This window comes from Prionailurus bengalensis, chromosome D1 (assembly GCF_016509475.1).
Source record: "Prionailurus bengalensis isolate Pbe53 chromosome D1, Fcat_Pben_1.1_paternal_pri, whole genome shotgun sequence".
NCBI classification, from domain to species: domain Eukaryota; kingdom Metazoa; phylum Chordata; class Mammalia; order Carnivora; family Felidae; genus Prionailurus; species Prionailurus bengalensis.
The window spans coordinates 105,593,521-105,608,247 of NC_057346.1; positions in this window are offsets into that span (position 1 = coordinate 105,593,521).

Below are 14,727 nucleotides of genomic sequence, written 5' to 3' on the forward strand. Positions count from 1 at the left end.
ATGGCCAGGACTGGGGGCTGGAGAAGGGTCCCAGGACGTGGAGGGTGAGCACATACACGGGAGATGACTTTCTGACACGGTACCCCCAGCCACAGTGATAATTATGATGACAGTGACAATAAAACAGCCTCCATTCCTGGGATGCCTGGGTGGCTCAGTCGGTTGAGCGGCTGACTTCAGCTCAGGTCATGATCTCAAGGTTCAAGGGTTCGAGCCGCACCGGGGTCTGTGCTGATGGCTCAGAGCCTGCTTCAGATTTTGTGTCTCCCTCTTGATCCTTCCCCCTCTCATTCCCTCTCTCCCTCTCTTTCACCTTCTCTCTCTCTCTCTCTCTCTCTCTCTCTCTCTCTTTTGTTCTTAAAAATGAATAAACATTTAAAAAAAATTTTAAAAACAGCTTCCATTCCTGAGTACTCCGTCGGGTGCTGTTCTGGGCATTTTCCAGGTACTGACACATTAATGTTCTGCGAGGTATTAATATTTATCTCCATCTCACAGCTAAGGAAACCAAGGCTCGGAAAGATCCAGAGTTTTCGCCAGAGCTGTCCGCTGGTCATGGTGTGGCCGGGCCGTGGCTCCCCCTCCACGTGGCCTCTTGAGGTGGGACGGGCCAAGCTAAAGGCTCATTTCTGTGCTTACTGATCTGAATACCCAGCCAGAACACCATACCACTTACTCTTCAGGCCTCGCAGCTCATTTGCATCCTCCAGGCATTTGGGGGACCCTGAGGGCTGAACCCAGAAGGAGGCCTGGGCTCGATTATCCTGCCAGAGGCCCGTCCCTGGGCTGCAGCATGTGGCTCTGAGGTCACTCCCAGGGGCACGGGCTCTGGCTTCCCTGCCTTGCTGGGATCCGAACTTTTCCACTGGAAACCTCAGCCCCAGAGTGCATCTGCCAAGCCCTGCTCGGGCCCCCATCCTCCCCGCCGCCCCGTCTGCGGTCTCCACTTCCACCCCTCCCCTGGAGGCGGGCAGAAGTGGCCAGGGCCCCGTGCGGCTGCTCGGCGTGGGCCTCTCTTGGCCGTGGCCCCAGACCCCCGTCCTGGCTTTGCAAAGATGGGATGGAGTCTCCACAAGGCGGGGGGAGCAGGGAGACCCATCGGGGAAGGGGTAAGTTCAAAGTCGCCCCAGTGGAAAGTTCATCTCCCACCACATCCTTCAGCTGTTTACCAGTTTGACGCGGTGCTGGCATCCTGACATGAAAAGAGGCTCACCCCTCACCAGCATCGTCGAGGAAGGACCAAAATAGCAACAGAGGAAGACAAAGAACAGAGAGACAAAGGCGGGGAGGAGGGAGAGAGTGCGTGATGAGACAGAGAGGAAAGTAATCCGGAGGCAACGCGTGGGTCGCAGCAGGCAGCCAAAGCTGACTTTATCCACCCCCCCTCCCCTGGAGCGGGGCACCGTCCTCGGTCCCTTAGCCTTGGGCATCCCTTGGACCTCAAGGGCCTCTCAGGGCAGCAGGATATTCTAATCTCCATTGTCTTCCAGGTGAGAAAAGTGAAGCCCGGAGAAGTCATGGGACTTGTTTGAGGTCACCCAGCTAGGACCCGGATGGAGAAGCCAGTCAGTAGGCTGGAAGGAGAAAGGAAAGATGATGGAAGAGTGGAAGGACTGGAGAATGAGACAGGACGGGTTGGAGCCCAGGAAGGATCGCGAAGCGTCTTCTCTTGGGGAGGGACTGCGCCCCACCAAGAGGACCCCAGCCCTATCCTGGCTGAAGGCAGGTGTCCCTTCCTGGCTCCTTCTCTCCGGGCTCACCCCCCGCCCCCCACCCCCACAAGTGCAGAAGGAGAGAGGAGGAGTCATCCTCCAGCCGTCACTGCCTTCTGAGCAACCCCCTCTGCCTGTGGGGTCTCCTGCCCGCCCCGCCACGGCAGAGGGGGGCCAGGCCCTTCTCGACCCCCTCCAGTCTCTCACAGCGGGGAGAGAAAAATGATCCCCATCTGTACCCGCAAACACATTCTCCCTCATGGACCTGTGAGCCACACTCCACTCGAGCATGAACATGGGGTCCCACTCCCCTCCCCGCCCCCCGCCGAGGCCTCCCCTCTGAGGTGTGGCCACCCCTCTCGTGGGCTTCGCTCGGCCCCCCCGGGGCCTGGCGTGAAGGCAGGTGGAGGCCTGCTCTCGTCTGAGGAGACGCTAACATAACTGGAGTCAGTAACCCCCAGCTCTTCTGAGTGACTGAGATGTAGCGATAGCTTTTGTCACACGTCCACGACAGCCACCCTCTTCTCTGCACCAGTGCCCCGACCTCCCAGGGCTTCCTCCATTTCCCTCACTCCTTCTCCTTCCCGGGAGCCTACAGGACCACCCCAGCTCATACCCACACCCCTGCTCTGGCAAGAACAGCCTATCCCTGGAGAAGGTCCCTGTGGGGTCTCGGGTGACACAAGACCATCTTGGCCTTCTGTCCCCAGGCCACCTACCCTGGGGATAGTTAGCGCAGGACCCAAAGTAGGCAGGCCATCCGGCTCCTCCAACATCTGGGGAACACTCCAGAGTGTGGGGGAGGGGAGGGGGGTGCAATAGCTGTGAGTCTGAGGCTGCTGAGATACCTTCCTCTGCTTCCAGAAAACTCTCCTATCCACATTCAAGTCTTCCTGCTGCCTTGTTGGGCTGTTTCCTCCATTCTCCATGTTATGAACCATTCGTTCAGATCTGAGCAAGCCTTCCCCCCCCCCCACCAGCCGCTGACCAGCACCCAGGAGGGAGCCCAACGCCCTCATGCCTGCCCCCTGAGGCTGAGTTTCTGCCCAGCGTGACTCACAGGCTCTAACCCAGCCCCCCAGGCCCGAACCCCCCCCCCCCCCGGAGGGGACGAGGAGCCAGGGGCAGAAGGAAGTTGATCGAAACCATCAACATTTCTTAAACCTCAGTTTTCCATGTGTCTCCACGGTCTTGCTTTATCGGGGGACCATTTGTTCTCTGGTTGCTTAATGCGGGCGCATCTCCTTTTATCGCCATTGGCTGCCTCGCGCTCCGCAGATACGTCTCATTTGATTGCCATTCTCAGTATCGCGCTCCGTAGATAGTGCGTGTTTTACAGACTGAAGGTTTCCTGGCCGCCCAGCAACAATCAAATGTCTTCACGTGCACACTTTTCCAAAAGCACTGGCTTCACTTCGTGTCTCTGGGTCACATACTGGTCGTGCTCAGAACATTTCGACTTTTTCATTATTGTTATAGTTGCTATGCTGGCCTGTGATCAGTGATCTTTGATGCGACTGTGGTACCTGGGGGTACCGTGACCCGCGCCGTGCAAGACAGCGAGCCTTATGGATAAATGTACGTGTTCTGACCCCTCCGCCCACCAGCCGTTTCGGTCTCCCTCCCTCTCCTTGGGGCCTCCCTGTTCCTTGAGAGGCAACAAGAGTGAAATTTGGGAAATGACTAAGCCCACAACGGCCCAGAAACCTTCAGGTGAGGAAGACTCAATCAGCGCAGCAAACCTGATGGTCTCATTTTAAGAAATTGCCTCCAGCCACCTCAGCCTTCAGCGAACCACCACCCTGATGGGTCAGCAGCCAGCAACATCCAGGCAAGACCCTCCACCAGCAAAAAATGATAACTCACTGGACTCACTGAAAGCTCAGGTGACAGGTAGCAATTTTTAGCAATAGTTTAAATTAAGGTATGTACATTGTTTTTATTTTTAGACATAACGCCGTGGCACTCTTAATAGACTATAGTATAGTATGAACATAACCTTTATATACACTGGGAAACCAAAAAGTTCATTTGATTCGCTTTATTTCAGCGGTGGTCTGGAACGAATCTACAATATGTCCTACGTATGCCTGCAATTTTTCTATAGATGGATTCACAGTTTTGAAAACGTAAATGTAAAGGAAATAGCCATTTTACAAAACATCGACTGTGTGCTTCTCAAAAATACTAACATCACCCAATACAAAGTTCCAAGACATATTTCAGACCAAAGGAGCTGAGGAGAGAACAACTGAATTCAAGCTGTGATCTGGGATTTCCTTTCGCTATAAAGGACATTACTGGGGCAGACGGAGAAATAGGAATGATGTCTACAGTTTAGAAAATAGTGCTGTATCCAGGGACGCCTGGGTGGCTCAGTCGGCTAAGCATCTGACTCTTAATTTCAGCTCAGGTCATGATCGCACAGTCGTGAGATCGAGCTTCGCGTGGGGCTCTGTGCTGAGTGTGGAGCCTGCTTGAGATTCTCTCTCTCCCTCTGCCCCTGCCCCGCTTGCGTGCGCTCGTGCACCCACACGCTCTCTCTCTCTCAAAAAATAAAAATAAAGGAAAACAAAGAGAATCAACTCCTCTCTACCTTCAAAAAACAATAGTGTTGTATCAGTGTTAACTCCCTGATTTTGATATGTGAACTACGGTTAATGGAAGAAAAAATTCTTGCTTTTAGGAAATACACACTAAAATATTGATGTATTTAGGAGTAAAAGGACAGCCTACTTTCAAGTGGTTCATAAAAAAAATTTTCTGTTTGGGAAAGGGGTTAGGTAGGGGGAGGGGGTAATTACGTTGTAAAATATTAACATTAGGGGATATCCAGCAATGAGCAGTTTCCAGGAATTTCATATGTTTTTTTTTAATTTTTTTAAATGTTTATTCATTTTTGAAAGACAGAGAGAGACAGAGCACAAGCAGGGGTGGGGCGGAGAGAGAGGGGGACACAGAATCTGAAGGAGGCTCCAGGTTTCGAGCTGTCAGCACAGAGCTCGACGTGGGGTTCGAACTCACGAACCGCGAGATCATGACCTGAGCTGAAGTCGGATGCTCAACCGACTGAGCCACCCAGGCACCCCTATATATATATATATTTTTTTTAATGTTTATTTATTTATTTTTGAGAGAGAGAGAGAGCATATGCACGTGCACACAAGGGGGGGAGGGGCAAAGAGAGAGAGAGAGAGAGAGGGAAAGAGAGAATCCCGAGCAGGCTCCGTGCTGCCAGCACAGGGCCCGACGCAGGACTCGAACCCGTGAACCGTGAGATCGTGACCTGAGCCAAAATCAAGAGTCGGACACTTAACCGATTGAGCCACCCAGGCACCCCTCTTTATATTATTCTTGCAGCTTTTCTCTAAGTCTGAAATTGCTTTAAAATGTAAAACACATTTAAAGGAAGCATTGTGTTGCCGATGTGAGGGGGAAACCAGTTTCGCTCGCTACAAATTGAAGGTCATTCTTCAAGGGCAACGCCACTCCTCTTGCTAGATACATCAGTCAGCTGAGTCTGAGCCTAAGACCCGCCTGTTCTTGGTTACATGTGGGGATGGGCAACAGATGGGAGGTGCAGGGACGTCCTCCCACTGGCCTGAGGTGTTCCTGATGTCAGAGAAAAGCTGGCACAGGGCTGACAAGGGCGTTGCTTTCTCACTCTGTGATCTGATGGTATTTAGAGCCCTGTCCTATGGCTACGAGCTCAGGGACACCCATTTCGTGACAGTTTAATGGGTGCCCTCAGGGCCCTGGCCCTGAAAGAAGACAGGGTCCCTGCCCTCAGGAAGCTCACTGTGGGACAGAGACAGTTATGGGCAGCACTAGAATGGAAAAGTGCCCGGGTAGGGCTCGCTTCTCTGAATCCAGTGCTCCCGAAGTTTCCAGAATCCAGAGGCGGTGACCCCGGGGCCAGCAGGTGCCAACGGAGCAGGCACACAGCAGCGGCCACTGGGAGCTGGAGAAGAAAAGAGAACATCGTCAGTGTGTGAGAAACGAGGTGGCAGGACCCAGCCTCACGGTCTGTCCCGCCCAGGAAGACAGAGCAGATGAAGCCGACTCAGTCTTTAGTGTCTTGTTTTGATTGCCCCTCTTAGTCCGCACCCACCCTGCTCCCTGCTCAGACGGCAAGTGAGGCTTTCCCCCCATTTTTCTTATGGCATATCTAATTTTTAGAAAGTCACTTTTTATTTTAGGGGCACCTGGGCGGCTCAGTCGGTTGAGCGACTTCGGCTCAGGTCACGATCTCACCGTTCGTGAGTTCGAGCCTCGCGTCGGACTCCATGCTCACAGCTCGGAGCCTGGAGCCTGCTTCCGATTCTGTGTCCCCCTCTCTCTCTGCCCCTCCCCCTTCACGCTCTCTCCCTCTCTCTCAAAAATAAAATAGAGACAGACCGTGAGGGGGGAGGGGTAGAGAAAGAGGGAGACACAGAATCCGAAGCAGGCTCCAGGCTCCGAGCTGTCAGCACAGAGCCCGACGCGAGGCTCGAACTCACGAACGGTGAGATCGTGACCTGAGCCAAAGTCAGACGCTCAACCGACTGAGCGACCCAGGCTTCCCCTAATATATTTGTTGAGTGTCCACTATGAGCCATTTTCTCTGCTCATCTCTAGGGATGCGAAGACGAGCAGGATGTGACACTGACTCTCTAATGGCTCCCACTGCCGATAAGTCCTCCTTGAGCATTGAACGAAAGCTCTGGGCCCCTGCCTGGCGTGCCAAGACGGCCACATCACAAGAGGAGGGCCCCAGAAAAAGGAGACACAGACTGCCGCGTCAGCTCCGGGCAGGTAGTGAGTGTTGCCCCCTTTGGTTCCTGGGGTACCCGCAGGACCCAGAGCAGAGTCTGGCCGGACTCAGGACCCGTGTCATGAGTTCTCCCCGGGGGCTGGGAAAGGATGGAAAGACGAGGCGCTCCCTGGAGTGTTTGTCAGGCACAACAGGGACACCTGCCTTTTGAGGAATAGACTCAACAGCTCTTACGGGGCCTCGGCAGGTCTTTGGTTAATTGTCTCTCTGTTTGAAAAGTGGGCTTGCTCCTTCCTTGGAGGTGTTTCTATAAATAGATTATGCTGCAACCTGAACATCTGTGTCCCCAAAAGGGTTGTTTTTTTTTTTTTTTAAGTTGTGAATGGTTTGTCACTGTCATCCCTCATTTCTGCCCCAATTTAAAACAATAAAGGGGCTGGGCCTCGCTCTTCTCTCGCTCCCTCCGCCCCTCCTGCCTGCCCGCTCCTGCTGTGCACCCCTCCATCATCCTGCCCTCTGGGGGACACACCGGTTTCCTGAAGGTCCCAGACCCACACAGGGGTTGTTCTTCACTGTCACTGAGCCCCATGCTATAGGAGCCCAGGCCCCACCTGAGGGAGCTAGAAGACCCCCTCCTGCAGGCACGGAGCCCCGCGTGAGCTGGGAGTGATGCCTCTGAACACCAAAGTCTCCTGGGTACCACCCTTCTTTTTATTTTTTTAAAAATATTTTAACGTTTATTTATTTTTAAAAATGGGTTTTTTTAGTATTTATTTTTGAGAGAGAGACAGAGCCCAAGCAGGGGAGGGGGAGAGAGAGACAGAAACACAGAAACGGAAGCAGGCTCCAGGCGCCGAGCGGCGCGCACAGAGCCCGACGCGGGGCTCGAACCCACGAACCGCGAGATCGTGACCTGAGCCGAAGTCAGACGCTTAACCGACCGAGCCACCCTATAGTAACTTCTTAATTAGGCTTAAAGTAGGCTTAATTAGGCTTAATTAAATTAGGCTTAATTTCATTAGGCTTAATTGGGCTTAAAAAAACGAAAAGATGCAACGGAATTAGAGAACAAGCCTTTGGGGCGTGGCGATGGGGATCGAACGCACTCCCCAAGCAGAGAAAAGTCATTCTTGCGCCATCCGGGGTTTACAGCAAACGTTCCTCCTCACTCATCCGTTCGGTGCCATCCCCATTCATCCTGCTCCTCCTCCAGCGGCCCTCCCTCTGCACGCTGCTCTGCGGGCGGGATTCAAACCCGGGTCCGCCAGCACCCGCCCGGGCCCCCCGACCCGGCCGCACCCGGGGCTGCGCCCCACGAGGATGGCCTCGTGCGGTCACCATCACGGTCAAGGCACCTGCGGCCGGGAAAACGTGGTGGACCCACCTCTAATCTTCCTCTAAGGGGAAAACGCCCACACGAAAACCGGAAAAGAGTCACCCTCGCTGCAAAACTCTTATCAGGGCCATCTCAGCAGCCCCCCCCCCCCTCCCCAGGGTGGCGATCAGTGGGATCTAAGCATCTCCCGTCTGACAGGCTTCCTCGGGTGGGTGGAGGTGCCTCAAGGCAGTGCCTGAGAGGGCAAGACGAGACAGTTACCCAGGTAAGTCCCGCCCACCCTTCCAGAAGCATCCAGAAATGGAGCGGTGGGCAGCACAGCAAACCCACCCTACAACCGGCCCCTTCATTTCTCTTGTCATCAGGAGACATGGCCAGTTTCCGAGTCAGGAAAGGAGGGACGCTCATGAGGACGCCCGTGAGGACGATCATCCCACCTTGGAAGTGAGGAAATCGATGCTCTGGGGGCCTCAGTCGACCACACTGGCAGAGCTGAGGCCCACCTGGGCTCCCAAGTCCAGAGCTTAGGCTTTGCCCCCTCACAGGCCTTGATCTTGCAGCCTGGAACCTAAATTTGACCCATAGATGTGCTTTCCTGAGAGACCAGCTCGGTTTTTTAATGTTTTTGAAACGAACTGCCAACATTTGGAAATCAGATTTCCCATTGAATTCCAGATTTCCGGTTTCTTTAGAAAATTTGGAAATGCTGGCAACCCCAGACCTGGAATTTCAACAATCGGCTACAGACGAGAGCCAGACGAGGGGCCCCTTTGAGATGGGACAAGGCTGCCTGTCACCCAGACTAGGACCCTGTTGGCACTGGGTTCGTCACCCCTCCCCCACCCCACTGGCCTTCCACAAAAGCCAGCAGGGCCACGTTTGACCCATGGGGGAGCAGGGCATGCTGGCACCTTGGCTGGGGAAGCTGGGGGAGTCAGAGGGAGACCCTGAACGCCCAGCCCTCCCTTCCTTCTGTGGGAGACCCCAGTGCACAGCCCGCTGGAGTGGGTGGGGCCTGCACAGCATGGCCTGCCTCACTCAGTGTGGCCTGCCCCTGGTCTGCCTGTAACCTTGCCCTCCCTGCAAGCCCAGCATGAAACAAGAGCTCTCCATAGACAGAGACAGAGGGCATGAAAAGTGCCCACTCTGTCCTGCATGTGCCCGGCCTTCCTGAGGCCTCTACAGGAAGTCGGTGGGCTGGGAACGAACCAGGAGTGGCCTCTAGGGGATGTTGGTGGATGCTTTTCACTGGACAGATTGATTTGTTCAAACCTTTGTCTGTTCACCACAAACACTGCAAATGGACGATGCTGGAAAGAACCCCTTCACCAAAATGGCGGCCACCAACCCATGGTGGGGTAGCACCCCACCTCTTTGGGTTAAGAAGCTGCCTCTTCCGGGGTCACTGTCAAAGGTGAGTACTCCTGGGACGTATTGGCCATTAATACCTGAGTGTGCATTGCTTTCCCAAGCTTGCCAAGTTTTTAGAGATGATAGAGAACTCAAACACGACTTTGTCCAAGTGGCACGTTTCTTTCAGATGAGAGGCCCGAGTCTCAGAGCCCTGGAGTGGTTTGTCCATGGTTGGGAGCAGAGCCGGAACCACTTCCCCGATTTCCTTAGTCTGTGGTAGGCAAACACCTTCTGCAAATGGCCACATAGTAAATATCCCAGGCTTTGCGGGCCATATGGTCTGTGTCACAACTACTCAACTCTTCCTTCGTGCTGGGAAAGCAGCCAGGGACGAGACGTAGATGAATGAGATTAACTGCGTTCCAATCGAAGTCTATTTATGGGCCCCGAAATTTGAATTTCATACCATTTGTATGTGTCACAAACTATTCTTCTTTTTACTTCTTTTCAATCCCATAAAAATGCAGGAGCCCTTTCTTAATTTGCAGGCCATGCAAAACCAAGCCCCGGGCCCCGACCGCCCAAGGGCGAGAGTTTGCTTCCTCTCTGGTCTCGTGAATGGTTTCGAGAGAACTGCATCAGACATCCTGGGACCTTTTCTGCTTGTTTTCTAAAACGTGGCATCAAGAGTCTGATGAGGCAGGATGTGATTCATATTTCATATTCAATGTCACATTTTAAATACTGACATGTTTAAAAAAAAAACAGTTACCATTATCCTTTTCAACGAACCTAGTGGAATAGAATGTTGACATCCACCATCCTCCTTTTCTCTTTCCAAATATTTTTATTGTGGTAAAATACACACAAGGCACGTTTTACCATCTTCTCCATATTTAAGTGCACAGTTCAGTGTATTAAATACATTCGGAACGTGGCACGGCCGTCCCCACCAGCCATGCCCATAGCCTGTGTCATCTCGGAAAACTGAAACTCTGTCTCCATGAAACACTGGCTCACCCTCGCCCTCTCCAGCCCCAGGCAGCCTCCATTCTGCTCTCTGTCTGTATGATTTTGACCACTTCCAGTCCCTCACAGGAGTGGAATATGCAGTAGGATTTGTTTTTTTGCCACTGGCTCATTTCACTTCGCATAATGTCCTCAAGGTCTATCCAGGTCATACCAGGTGTCAGAAGTTCCTTCCTTTGGGGCCACCTGGGTGGCTCAGTTGGTTGAACGTCTGACTTCGGCTCAGGTCACCATCTCACAGTTCGTGGGTTCGAGCCCCGTGTATGGGGCTCTGTGCTGACAGCTCGGAGCCTGGAACCTACTTCAGAGTCTGTGTCTCCCTCTCTTTTTACCCGTCCTCCTCACCTGTCTCTCTCTCTCTCTCTCTCTCTCTCTCAAAAATAAATAAACACTAGGGTGCCTGGGTGGCGCAGTCGGTTAAGCGTCCGACTTCAGCCAGGTCACGATCTCACGGTCCATGAGTTCGAGCCCCGCGTCGGGCTCTGGGCTGATGGCTCAGAGCCTGGAGCCTGTTTCCGATTCTGTGTCTCCCTCTCTCTCTGCCCCTCCCCCGTTCAGGCTCTGTCTCTCTCTGTCCCAAAAATAAATAAACGTTGAAAAAATAAATAAATAAATAAATAAACACTAAACATTTTTTTTAAAAAGAAAGAAAGAAAAATTCCTTCCTTTGTACTCAGCCTTTTGGGCCAAAATAATACTGTAAGTACAGGCCACATTTTGCTTATCCATTCACATCTGTCAAAGGGTTGCTTCTACATTTTAGCTGTTGTGAACAGTGATGCCAAGAACATGGGTGTTGGAGTACGGCAGAATATACCACCCTAAAATACACCACTTTGGCATAAGGATTGTTTTGAGTTAAAGCCACTTGGAAAACAGCGAATGCAAGAAAAACACTCTGGCCTTCTTTCCTTTTCTTGAAAGCAGGAGATGAAATCTCCATGTGAAAGACGTCTTCCTTCTAAGACCAGAAGGAAAGTAACTTTCTTATCATCAAGGACCAGAAGTTGAGATGGGGAAAATTCTGTCTGAACAGAATCTGTTAAAATAATTCTCATCTCCCTTTAGCCTCTCGTCTGGTTTAGTTTCTTTCCCACCATTGCCGCTCTTTGTTCAACCTGTTACAAAAGCACGCATGCTTTTTTCCTGCTAATTAATTTATTTTAAGTCAGTTTCTCAAGCCCAGCCAGAAACCTAACAGGCTTGGAGGTGAAACTTTGCCTCCCCCGGGGGCCCCTGGCTGGCTCAGTCCACAGAACGTGTGACTTTTGATCTTGGGGTTGTAGGTTCGAGCCCCACGTTGGGTGCACAGATTACTAAAAAATAAAATCTTAAAAACACATTCGCCTCCCCCCAGTGTGCAGCCATCATCTATTTAAAAACTACAGTTGATGGGGCGCCTGGATGGCTCAGTGGGTTAAGCGTCCGACTTTGGCTCAGGTCATGATCTCACAGTCCGTGAGTTCGAGCCCCGCGTCGGGCTCTGTGCTGATGGCTCAGAGCCTGGAGCCTGCTTCGGATTCTGTGTCTCCCTCTCTCTCTGCCCCTCCCCTGCTCATGCTCTGTGTCTCTCTGTCTCAAAAATAAATTTGAAAACATTAAGAAAAATAAAAATGAAAAAATAAAAACTACAGTTGACTCTTGAACAATGCGGGGGGGGCTAGGGGGACCAACCCCCCTCCCCACATAGTCAAAAATCCACATATAACCTTGGACTCCCCCCAAATTTAACTACTAACAGCTACCATTGACCAGAAGCTTTGCCATTAACAGAAATAGCCAATCCACACATATTTTGTATGGTATATGCATTACATACTGTATTCTTATAATAAGGCAAGCTAGAAAACAGAAAATATTACTAAGAAAATCATAAGAAAGGGAAAATACATCGATAGTACTATTCATATAGCGATAGAAAAAAATCCGCATATTCGTGGACCCACACTCAGTTCAAACCCGTGTCATGCCAGCATCAGTTGTATGCGAGTAAAGCCTCATAATAATCCTCCGACCATGTTTTAAAACAACGATATAGGGGCGCCTGGGTGGCTCAGTCGGTTAAGCGCCAACTTCGGCTCAGGTCATGATCTCGGGGTCCTTGAGTTCGAGCCCCGCGTCGGGCTCTGTGCTGATGGCTCAGAGCCTGAAGCCTGTTTCAGATTCCGTGTCTCCCTCTCTCTGACCCTCCCCCGTTCATGCTCTGTCTCTCTCTGTCTCAAAAACAAATAAACATTAAAAAAAAAACGATATACATAAATTAAAACATTAAAACTTTACCACTTCCGCGGTCATGAGGCTCTGATCAAATTTCCCCCCCTCCACCAGGTGGTCATTACAATTATTCTTAGCACACAAATCACAGTAATGTGGGTATTACAATTTTGCTAAATGATGATTAGCCACAAAAGGCTAAATGTTATTAGAAAGGCATCTCTCTCGTAATGAGGTGTTTAGGTATTTTCTCCTCCTCATTGAGTCGATGCACCCACGGATGGATGTTGTTTATTGCTAAAACCAGACAGACACCAGCATTCCGTTTTGCATTTTTACAGGATGCACACGCTGGCTGGATGACACTGGAAGGGATTTTTTTTTTTTCTAGTGAGGTCCGTCCATTTTTTCAACTGTGTCCAGCTTAGATCCCAAACATCACAAAGTAATCCAGCGTCAAATTCGTTTTTAATTTTTCGGATTCTGTTGAGGATAAAAACACGAGAACCCATCCTTCTCGAGAAGTGATTTGTTCTCTCGGGGTCACTTCATTCCTTGTGCTGTTTGCTCCGGCCGACACGCGTAGATGGCTTCCTTTCCACGGAGCATTTATTGGGAAAAAAAAAAAAAAGCTTAGAATCGTAAACCTTTTCTCTGTCCCTCCGAGATGTACCCACATCTCCCACCACCCAGGGCTGTCTTTCTCAAGGACCCGAGGACCATCCCTTTGAATGCAATTGTCAGGAAGGACGGGGCCTCTGCCTCCCTGCCTCAGAGTAGAATCCGGGCTTTGATAAAAGCCGGTTAGCAGACTCCGGCTGACCTGATCAATTGACATTCACCAACCCCCCTACCTGCTCTTGGGAATCTGTCGCTCCCCTGACTCCGGCCCCCTCTCACTGCACCCTCACCCTCTCTCCGGACTCCGCAGTCACGCTGTGTGACTGGCACCTGAGCTCGGTTGATGCTCTGGACTGCCCTCCCTACTGCAGGAGTTAGCATCTCCCTTCCCCCCAGCAAAACTACTGATGCTCTTTGCCAAGGGATCTGAGGCCACATGGGGCCCGAGAACCCTTCCCAGGAGTGCTCAACGCCCTCGTGGACACTGGACCCCCATCAGCCCGTCCAGCCAAGTTAAAACAACGGACTTCGAACCCCCCAACCTCCCACCCTAGGGCAGACTCCCTAGAGAACATGCTGCTGTCCTTCTAAGCTGAGGAAAGTGCGTCCCGTCTGGAGGGGGCAGACAGGACCCTCACACTTGGGGCCTGGAAAGAAACCCGAAAGATGCTTCCAGGTCGTCTGGTGCAAAGATCGCATTGTCCAGCAAAAGTGGAAGCTGGGGGGACCAGGTGACTTTCCCGGGCCGCAGAGCTAGTCACAGGCCATCACTCTCTTCCCTTTCAAACAAGCCTGGCGGTGGCAAACGGTGCTGAGTGGCCTGGCATGTGACTTGTGCCAAATTAATGCTTGCCTAACTGACAGAGGGCGGCTCCGGGCGCCTCACACGCCTCCGTTAACCTCGGCCCATTCTGCAGCCAGCGGCGGGAGGCCTCCGAGACTGTGCTGGGCGTGGAAAGCCCACACCGAGCTGTATATGGTAAAAATGTAAGTTGACACTTCCCTTCTTTTGAAATGTGGCAGTGTCTGTCCCCTGTGGGGATATAAAGCTGTCCTCTCACCGTAGGTTCTGGAAGCCCCGAGGCTCAGTACACGTCCTAGGGCCCGGCAGGGCTGAGGGAAATTCAGGGAACGTTTAGGGATGATCCTGCCGGCAGGAGCACGGACTGCTTGGCCCTGAGGAACCCCAGTTGTACAGCTTCTAGCCTTGTGGCCCTCCTTCGGGGCCTCTGGAGTGACAGGCATAATCTGGGCACAGTGAGGGGTCAGGGGCCAGGGTTCCCTGGAGGGGGAACAGTGGCAGAAGCCTTTAAGCTAAAGAAAGTTGATTGGAGAGACCTACTCACTCTATTTAAAGCTCAAGAAAAAGAAAGAAAGAAAGAAAGAAAGAAAGAAAGAAAGAAAGAAGAAAGAAAGAAAGAAAGAAAGAGGGAAGGGAAATATGAAAAGCAAACAACCTTTAGGTACATCAGAGATAATGCCTTGGCGGGGAGGGGCCCCGGCTTCTGGGAAAGGGCCTAGAAATTTCTGTGCACAGAGCCCCATACAGTGGGGGTGGGTGCCAGTTCTGGTGAAAACAGAAAACACCCTCAACACTACCACGAGGAGATGGCTTACTCAGTTATGGCACACCCCACCGTGGAATGTTCTCTGAAGAACGATGTGCAGCTGGATTTACTGGTTTAGAGAGGAGACCTCAGCATATTTTT